This window comes from Suncus etruscus, chromosome 5, assembly GCF_024139225.1.
Source record: "Suncus etruscus isolate mSunEtr1 chromosome 5, mSunEtr1.pri.cur, whole genome shotgun sequence".
Classification (NCBI taxonomy): Eukaryota; Metazoa; Chordata; class Mammalia; order Eulipotyphla; family Soricidae; genus Suncus; species Suncus etruscus.
The window spans coordinates 89875564-89886274 of NC_064852.1; the positions used below are offsets into that span (position 1 = coordinate 89875564).

General features: G+C 39.3%; 1 non-coding gene across 1 annotated transcript; it reads right to left on the reverse strand.

Moving 5' to 3' along the window:
- Positions 1 to 691: 691 nt before the first annotated feature.
- Positions 692 to 798, reverse strand: LOC126009872 (U6 spliceosomal RNA). The gene has a single exon (XR_007496050.1). It is a non-coding gene; the product is annotated as a U6 spliceosomal RNA (small nuclear RNA).
- Between the last annotated feature and the right edge of the window lie 9913 nt (positions 799 to 10711).

Consider the following 10711-nt stretch of genomic DNA (forward strand, 5'->3'; position numbering starts at 1 on the left):
GTCAGCCACAGAACCTAGAATTTCTGGAGCACATGACTACATGACACCTCCGGAGTTTTCAATACTCCAGTATAAATACACCAAAGTAGCATAAAAGCCATCAAAAGTTAACAAAACCAATAACAAAATGGTCAACTAGGAACAAAACACTTAGTCAATCTTCACACAGTGACTTAATGATCCCATTTGAGATATAATAATTTTCACAAATTTTCCTTAGCTAAAATATTTTTAATAATCTCATTACCACTTGGTTGTAAGCAAGCAATATATAGTAAATTATATCATGTCTATCAAGGCTTTGGGGGCATGGGAATTCAGAGACTTTGGTGAAGGAAATTTTACATTGGTGGAAGGATTGGCTTGAAACATGGAATACCAGAAACAAATGTACTATGAGCAACTATGTAAACCATGATGAACTATGTAAACCATGATGTTTAACTAAACTAATAAAAAATTTAAATAAAAATTTTGCTGGAGCCTTGGGTCTAGATGACTATTATGCTCCTAGATTAGGATCCATTAAAGTCAAAAAGGATTCTGACTATGCCTTTGTTTCTTGCTGTTTTGGTTACAAAATATTCTGGTTTGTCTGTATTTACCTTGTTTGGCACTCTTTGCACCTTAGTTTTCCCAACTCTTTCTTCAGGTAGAGAAAATTCTCACCGATTACTTCTTTAACTAGTCTTTCTTTCCTCTCCCTCTTTCTTTTATTTCCAGAATTCTTGTTCAGGGGCCATGCTAATTTTCTCTGTATAGTTCCAATTTTAGTATATGTGCTGCTGACGCAAGCACTATTTCCAGAATTCTTATAATACTGAACTAATTATTTTTTTAATCTGGGGGCCATACTTTGTGGCTCTCAATGGTTACTTCTGGCTCTGCACTCAGAAATCATGCCTGGCAGTTCAGGGGACCATTTGGGGTGCAGGGGATTAAATCCAGGTCAGCCACTTGCAAAGTAAATGGCCTCACAGCTGTGCTATTGCTCTGTCCCCTGAACTAATTCTTATAGGGTTTTTTTTTCCCAATAGTTAGACAATTTGGTTGAAATTTTTGAAAAAATAATTTAAGATGGGGGGAGGGAGGAAGGAAGGAAGGAAGGAAGGAAGGAAGGAAGGAAGGAAGGTAGGAAGGAAGGAAGGAAGGAAGGGAGGAGGAAGGAAGGGAGGGAAGGAACGAGGGAGGGAGGGAGGGAGGGAGGGAAGGAGGGAGGGAGGGAAGGAGGGAGGGAAGGAAGGGAGGAAGGGAGGGAGGAAAGAAGGGAGGGAGGGAAGAAAGGAGGGAGGGAGGGAGAAAAGAAGGGAGGACGGGAGGGAGGAAAGAAGGGAGAAAGGAAGGAAGGAAGGAACGAAGGAAGGAACGAAGGAACGAAGGAAGACACTTTGGTTTTACCAGTATTCACTCATTTCTTCCATGTGGTATAAACTATTTCCTAGGTGTGAGGTAGGAAAACTAGTAGCATTTTGTAGAGATTGAACAGCTATGGAGACCTTCTTTCGTCCCATTCCCTGATAGCCTTTATGTGAGTGACCACACTTGCCAACTGAATGTTTTCACCAAGAACTATGAATGGAAGTGAGCAGTAGGTTCATAACTGAAACTTCAGTCTCCTGCAGAAACAATGATGATCTCTTGGCCAGATGTAAGACCACTCATGGCCTAGCTGTGAGCCCACTTTTATGTGAGAGAAAGGTCCAAGAGAATTGCAAGATTCTCTACACACCTGACTCCCCCTCTGAGGAGGTGCCCAACACCAGGCAAATCTTTTCATCCTTCCAGACCTTACAGAGCATCATTTTTAATAAGAAAACCATCATCCCAAAGCTGCTTTTCTTTAATAAAATTCAAAGTTGAATATATGTTTTGTAAACTTCCATTATCAAAGCAAATTTTCACTCAGCAAGATGTATCTTTTGAAATTGATTCTTATCTTCTTATGAGATTGTTATATTTAACATGCAACTTGCTGACTTTTAACATCATGATGTTTTTTATTTTATTGAGTCCTTGTTATTTCATCTGTTAACAAGCAGACAAATTACCCACAGGGGGGAAAATACGTTTTTAAAATGCGAAGCGTATTACAGAAAAAACTTCCATCCATTTTCCAACAGCTGCTGCTTCTTAGAGAAACCAAATATTTTTCGAAAGGGCCACAAACATTCTGGATACAAACTGTTTATTAGCTTCAAACCATTTATTAGCTTTGGAAATGTGATATGCAGTCATCTTGCCAGTCTTAATCTCACAGTTCCATTAAACACAACACAACTGCATCATAAAACCAAAAAGGGAAGAATTTATAAACAAATAAAGCAGTTAATTTGGGGCAATAAAATAGCAGTTCCTTCCCATGTGTGGAATTTGTGCCTCAATCTTCAGAACCCTAAAATTTGTTTTCCAGGGATCCAGTCCTGTGAGGGGTAAACACAGATCAAAGATTTTAGGATTGCTCCTGGTTCCACAATGATTACCTGACTTCAGGCCCCATTCCTCATCTCCCACCCTCCACCCTTCCCTCTGCTTCATCTTCTCGCTTCTGCTGTTGGCCCCCACTCTTTCCAGGAAGATAAGCAGCTTGAAGCTCCAGGTTCTTCTCTACCCTGTTCCTTCACCAAGACTCAAGTGGAAGAAGGAAATATTGGGAGATCCATAGGTTTGCCCCTATACTTACAACACAATCAACTCTCAAGGATGTATGGATACATTTTAGATATGTTGTTTACTCCTATCAGATTCTCCTGGGGACTCAGAGTAAAGTAATCTACTGTGTTAGCTGATACATGTATTGTCAAGAAAAGAAGACAAGCACTAAACCACATTGAGTGGTATGGTCTTAGGGCAAAATCCTTCCATTGTTTCTTAGTTGTTTTACAATCAGGAGCAACGAGCAAGCTCTTTTGGGAGATTCAATGGGTTGGTTACATGCTTTACATGCAGGGGGCCCAGGTACAATTCCTGGCTCAGCATAGTCCCCCAAGCATCAAGCAAAGAACCAGAAGTAGCCCTGAGCTCTATTGGGTGTGACACACATACACACATTATAAAAACAAGTTCTTTGATCTGAGTGTCTTTCCCATATTAATTTATCATCTATTTAATGAGTACCTCTTATATTTCAAACTCTTATATTTATATAATATAATATTTATATATAACATATAGATTATATTATATAAATAATATATATCTTTATTTATATTTCAGACTCTTATTTCTCTACCTCAGAGTGTTGTATGAGACTCAAATGTATATGTACATATGCACATATATGAGATATGAGTGTACACCCTTGCATGTAGCATATACTCACCAATACTCCATTCTCCCAAGTTAAAGATGTGCATTACAGTATATATATTTTGTGCAGAATCAAAATTATAATATCTTATGCAGGGCCATGCTATCTTCTCTGTATCATTTCAGTTCTACTATATGCCAAAGTGAGCATGGGAATTATAGTATTGCTTTTATTCAAGAAAGAGTGAAGACTTGGATAATTCTCCTACTCCTCTACATGAGTCCTGTCTCTGCTCATGTAACAGAATAATAATCAGAGATTTGCTAGTTAGGACAGTGGAATGGAGCAAAGCCAACTGGCCTATGTGGAGAGTGAATTCTAATCTTTGCCTTATTAGGACCAATGGCCTGCACTGTCTCTCACCCCTGAACATGTTTACAGTCAGTACATGATTAAATCAGGTACACACACACACACACACACACACACACACACAATCAGAGTTAAACACATAGTCATGCTCTTTAAAGACATCTAGCTTTAGGGTATGTTTTGTTTCAACTCTCTAGAAATAATATGCCATTTGCCTTTGCTTAATAATCCTCATAATGTTTAAAAGATAGCCAAAAGATGCTCAATAAATGACACAATACTTTGAACAGTTGATTTCCCAATTTAAAAAGGAATTAAATTGATACAGGGTACTCAAAACATTATTCCATGAATTTTAAGTTAACCTAAGGAATTGAAATACATGTTAATTAAATATTGTGTGGTGCCTACATAAAGTTTGTTACTGTCCGAAACCATTCTGAGAAAGAGCAATGGGCATAATGCACATGTGCTTTAGAGAATGCCAGCTAGGAAGCTAGGAGGACTCTAACCTAACATTAGCCCTAACAGTAATGTGGGGGGATTGTGAGCATCATATGTACTCCAGGTAAGTATCATAAAAGCTTATAATTTAAAGATTTCCAGGCAGTACAGGCAATATGTTTGATTAACTGGTTTCCAAAATGTACTGGGTTTGCTCAAATCTAAATGAACCTTTTATTTTCTTTCCTTGAATCAGATGTGGCTGAAGAGATCGAACCCATGCATCTCATTCATTTGCACATTGGCTGTAAAACATCTTTAACTTGTATTCTGGACAATATCGGAGCCCTTCAGCAAGTCCATCATCTCTCTCACCTAAAGACTTGCTGAGAAACTTGAAGGGGGACAGTGCCTTCTCCTGCAGGCAGGTCTCCTCTTTCATGTAAACAAAGCTCCAGTGAACCAGGAGTCATTTGGAAGGCAGTTGGAGTGCTGTCCTTTCATCAGCTCACCTGGTGCTCTAATAAAATATCCAAGAGGCTCACATCTGGTAGGTAATAAAATCCAGCATGGAATGAGGGCGGCTGGCTGCTGGCTGCTGGCTGCTGAAGTGCTCTCGCCAAGAGACAAAGCCATTGCGACATGAGTTCGGCCAGAGCTGATGCCAAGATTTTAATGGGGCAAAGCTGAGAGCCCTCGTTCTATGTATTTTTCCTGCACTGGGTTCACTGCCTATACTGTTTCCAGCTGCTGAGGTTTCTCTTCATGGCACCACTGAATCAACTCTCAACCCAAACAAGGAAAAATGCTTCTTAACATGACAGACTCAAACACAATAACACTTATTGTATACTCCCAATTCCCTGGGGTGCTGGTACTGAAGGGCGTACCTCCCTTTCTCTCCACCTTTGCTTGGACTCCCAAATCAGAATGAATGTGAGATCTCTTTGCAGGGAAAGACAGCTATGCCAACCGCAGAGGACATGTTCTGATTGTCAACAGTGATGGATGAGATTCTGTACATTTAATAAATATAAATGTCATAATCCAACCATCAAATTTAATAAACAAAAATACCACAAACCATCTTTCCTCTCTTCTCCATGTGCTCCTTTAAAGCTGATAACATTAGAACACATTTTACCCAAGCTATAACTTCACCATCTGCCTGGCTCAACTTCTGAAGACTTGGTATAGGCTAGAAAGAAAGCAAATGACTTCACACTGAGAGAGGAGGGAGAAAGCCAGTAAGGATGGGGAATGAGGCATCAGTTTTTCACTCCTCCTTTTCCTCTTGACCCATTTGTTAACTATAGAGCCAGATGTAACTATCTGAACATAAATTCAGTCTTCAAGAATTACTAAAGAGGCAGGTCATGGGGAAAATTTTTGCGCATGAGCTACACAAACAAAACTGAAAATCATGCTTCATCAGCAGGCTGAGTTTGGCTTTGATTTGGAAATGTGTTAGATGAGATACAGAAACCAACTGATTAAGGATGCATATTCTTTTGATGGTGAATTAATAATAATCATAACCACAACAGTAAATACATACCAAAAAATAGCTTCACTCCCCAGGGCAGACAGTAGGCTAATTCAAAGCTATATCTGGAAAGGATTTTTTTTGTTGCTATTGAATTTACGAAAGCTCAGTGGCTAAAGGAATAATAAAAAGAGTAAGCAAGTCTAAGACCTTCAGAAAACATCTAATAAGGAGCAAGCAAAAGATCTGCCAAGATCGCATCTTATTAAATTTCCTTTGAAGTCTTATTGTATCCCAGGTCACTTACAAACCTTTATACAATTTAAGTGCATTGAGTCCTCTCAAAAACACACACCAAAAATATAATAGCAACATTCATTGTTGGATACAGAGAACCATACTGTGCTGGAGTTTACAGCATCCAACTATGGGAGAGCTTGTCTCACTAATTCCATCCTTAAAATCCCACTATTTCTTCCTTCCAGCTGTCTGGGACATGTTGATTTTCCTCTGGGAAACCATTCCTGGCTTGCTGTCTCTCTTTCTCTCTCCCTTACTATTGAGCATGTTTCTAACTCTCAGTTCCCAAATTCCCAATCAGAATCGGTACTTCCAGCAGCTAAGTCACAGTATTTAAAAACATTTAGGACTTTCATCAATGCCTGATACATTTCTTTATACCAAAAACCTTCTGGGTACTCTTTGAGGCTAAAAAAAGATAGAGGGGATGGGAGGAAATTGGTGGCAGGAAATAAACACTGGTGAAGAGATAGATGGATGTTGGAATATTAGAGGACTAAAAATCAACAATCAACAACTTTGTAACTCTGTCTCATGATGATTCAATTTAAACTTTTTTTAAGAGATGGATGTGTTGGGGCTTGAGTGATAAATAGTACATGAAGTAGATTTTTGTCTCACATGTGACCAACCTGAATTCAAACCCAGCATCTCAAAAGGTTCCCTGAGCACTACCAACAGCAAACCATGAGCATTGCTAGTTGTGGACAAAGTTAAAAAAATAAACAAACAAAAAAGATGAGGAGTGTGTTTTTAGTTGCTGATTTTCGCATTTAAGCTGGACCCTGAACAAACATTTGCAGAGCTGGGCCCTTCTAAGTGTGGTACTCTGGAAGTAGCCAGCCACCAGTCACACTTTCAGAGTTTCTAGTGCCCTTCATCCCTTACAGTCACCAAGTGACATGGTTCCTAGTGAAGCCAAGGAGACCAAATAGTCATTCTTTTTTTTGGGAGGGGGGCCACACCCATTTGATGCTCAGGGGTTACTCCTGGCTAAGCGCTCAGAAATTGCCTCTGGCTTGGGAGGACCATATGGAATGCCCGGGGATCGAACCGCAGTCCTTCCTTGACTAGCACTTGCAAGGCAGGCACCTTACCTCTAGCGCCACCTCACCAGCCCCCCAAATAATCATTCTACACTGTCTGTTTCTACGATTCCAGAAGACAGTTTGAGTCCAAGTCCTTCAGCCCTTCTTCATGATCAGTGGAAACTCACTTATAGCTTAAGACAAAAGTAAACCAATTAGGGGAAAAGGGAAAGAAGGAGTTGGTTCAGAACATCTGCCCACCTGGGAAACCTCACTGATCACTGTGAAACTTGTAAGATTATCAGTGAATAAAATGCAGGTGCCTTTAACATGAGGCAAAAGGAGAGGCAGGAGGATAGAGTCTGAGGGGAGGAGTCCTATTAGCTTCACAGAAGTCTTTCCATTTTCTCTTTCCCTGATTAGCTTTGAAACTATTGTCAGTCATTTGGCTAGCGTCACAAAAATGCAAGAACTTTCATGCAGTTTTTCTGTGTTTCCCTTTGATGGACATCACAGGCAATGGTTAAGCACTACTGGGAATAAACACCCATTGCTTACTGGATGTGGGGGAGCAAAATTCTACAAGAGTTAGCCCCTGCCTGAAACCAAGGAATCAAATTTACACTAATGCCATCCCTGGTCAATGCTGTAGTTTGGACTTTTCTATTATTTTCATAAGCCTTGAAGACAAAGCTTACTATAAAGTTCTTACTAAATATGCCTTACTCTATGAATGACTGAGAATGTCTTCTCTATTGAGTCTCCCATGATATAAATAAACAAATCGGGCAGCATATAGAAAAGGGTGAGGGTGGTCAGAGACAGACATGTGAACTAAATGTTCAACCTCCAGCATCCCCAAAAGCCTCTAATAAATGATGGTGATGGAGAGTTGGGAAGTGAAGAGGCAAAAAGATGGCATCCACATCCCCCATCCTCTGACCTGATCTACCGTTTCTTGTTAGTCCAGTGTCCTCACAAAGAAAGAGACAGACAAAAGCCTGTGGTCTACACCAGCAAGGCAAGTCCATTTCTAGAACAATTCATATTAGCAATAGAGTCAATGTGTGGTTAATTTTTTTTTTTTGGTTTTTGGGGCCACACCAAGTGACGCTCAGGGGATTACTCCTGGCTATGCGCTCAGAAATTGCTCCTGGCTTGGGGGACCATATGGAACACTGAGGGATCGAACCGCCATTTGACCTAGACTAGGGCTGGCAAGGCAGACGCCTTACCACTCTGTGCCACAGCTCTAGCCCCAATGTGTGGTTAATTTTTTATCACAACCCTAGTGAGCATGATAGCTTGTGTCCTTAAAAAATTCACATCACTTTAATTGTCCTCCTAGGGTTTTGGAATTCGGAAAATAAAAGTGCTCACAAAAGATGCTCCACCAGTGTTTGGAAATTAATCCTGGACATGTGGCTTGTTTCTAACTGGACTGGATTTCACAATGGCTGACTAATAGCAAACTTATTTTGAAAATGCTTGCTAGCTACTTTTCCATCACTAGATATTACCTGATAGTTGGCCTCATAAATATTGTATCATTATGATTCCTAATATCTCTGTCAGAGTTCTTAACTTTTACGATAATAGGCAACTTAGAAACACTTTGCCAGACATTAGGCCATAATGTACAAAATAAGTGACTTCCAAATGGGTTGCAGCTATCTAAAGCATGTCTGGTAAACAAATAACTGATAGTGGACAACAGTGCAAATCAAAGCTTAAGTGCTGTCTCTGTGAAATGAAACGAAATGAAATGAGGACAGCTTTTTGGTTCTTTGTCTTGTGGGGATCTGCTATAGCAGCTGCTTTTCCTTTTAATTAAAAGCAGCTCCTGAAATAATAAACCCAGGAAGAAACTATAGAAGGGAACAGCATCAATACACTCATCTCCTAACAATGCCTCTGACACTGCTGTTGAATGGAAACCCACTAATTCCCATTTCCATTTCTTTAAGTTCCAGAATCAAAGTGCCCAAATGGACAATTTAAACAGTCCTTGGAGATAAGGAAATCAGTTAGACTTCATCAGAGTACAACCCAAATTTCAGGTGAGAACATTTTTGTCCAGATAAAGTCAGATAAAAATTAATTTTATGAGCAAGCTTGAAAACAAGGATAAAATTTTAAAGACTCAAACACTGGACAAATGACAAATAGAGGACTGAAAGCATTTTATTCTAGTGTGCAGTGAAAGTTTAGACAATTTTGTTCCATTTTTTTAAAATGTATTTACTTTGTTAATTTTTAACTCTCTGTCTCGCCCTTCCAAAGTCTGAAGATGGCGTATAGAAACATAACACTTTTTTAATTTAATGAGACTAAATAAACATTTTAGATGACAAAATACTAATTCCATGAGTTTTATTTATATAACAGCTGAACATGGGGCTTTACATGAGGTCAACCCAGGAGGGACCGAGTTCAATTCCTGGGATCCCATATGGTCCCCCCAGCCTGTCAGGGGTAATTTCTGAGTGCAGAGCCAGGAGTAGCCCTGAGCACCACTGGATGTGGCCCAACAACCAATCCAATAAACAAATAAATAAATAAATAAGTTTTAAAATATACAGCTAAATGTAAACCATATGATAATAAAGTCACACCTTAGCCTCCTATCAACCAAAATAAAAAAAGGGAAATTGAGTTATTTGCAAGAGCTAGAATGTCAACAAGAAAAATAAAAATGTTAAAAGGAATCCCATTCCCTGAAACCAACCTGGAAGCATTTTTCCTATAGCTTCTAAAAAAGGATGCAGACTTAAATCTCACTACACTAAGCCCTAGGAGCATCATGGGCGTGATCTTCCACATCCTCCCCAACATCAGGCCAAAGTCTGACCTAGTAAACTCAATGCTAAGGAAGGTGAGATCCTGGGATTATTTTGGAGTAAAATACAAATAACCTTTAAAAAATGTGGAGCTAGTTGGGCTTGTCACGCCACCCTCAATCTAAATTATACAGGAATAAATTTTTGGTTCCTCCAAATTTAACTACTAACAGCATGCTATTATCTCAGTGCCAATAATAAGAGTTAATTGGTACCTATTTTGCATATTATACACAAAATATTCTGTATTCTTACAATAAAGCAAGCCAGAGAAAAGAAAATGATATTAAGACCATCTTACACATGAGAAAATAAATTTGTGGTATCATAGTGTGTCTATCAATACTGCTAGTTGCATCATCTCTTTAAAAGCATAAGGTAGCACATATCAGATCAAAATATGTTTTTCAAAGGTCAGCTATAATGCAGGGATTTTCAACAAGTATTAGGCCTCAGAATCTTCAGGGGAGAGATATTTAAAATATGCCAAGAGTCAAACTACACTTTAGGCTCTTTCACTTGGAATCTCTGGAGATGGTTCTCATAAAGAGGGATATTTTAATTTAAATAAAATTAATTATTTAATTGAATCATCATGAGATACATAGTTACAAAATTCTTCATGATTGTGTTTCAATCATACAATGTCCAACACCCTTTATCAGTGTACATTTCCCACCACAAATGTCCCCAGTTTCCCTCCCGCCCTCCTTCCTGCCCTCTTGGGTAGGAATGTTTGTTTATGTTTCTCAAGGAATCATGTGATAGATGATCTCCCATTTTCCCCATCCTACCTTCCTATTCCATGCCCACCCACCCCCCCTGCACTGTGAGGTTCAGGGAAAGAGAACATGCCTCAGTGGAACAGTTTCCTCACTGCAAATCCTACTCCCATATTCAGGCTCCAGGTTTCACCCTTTTATGTGGTCTCATTTCCTACCTAAACCTAAAGTTTAGGCACACCTCAGCTATTTCTGTTAGGAGGATTTTTTTT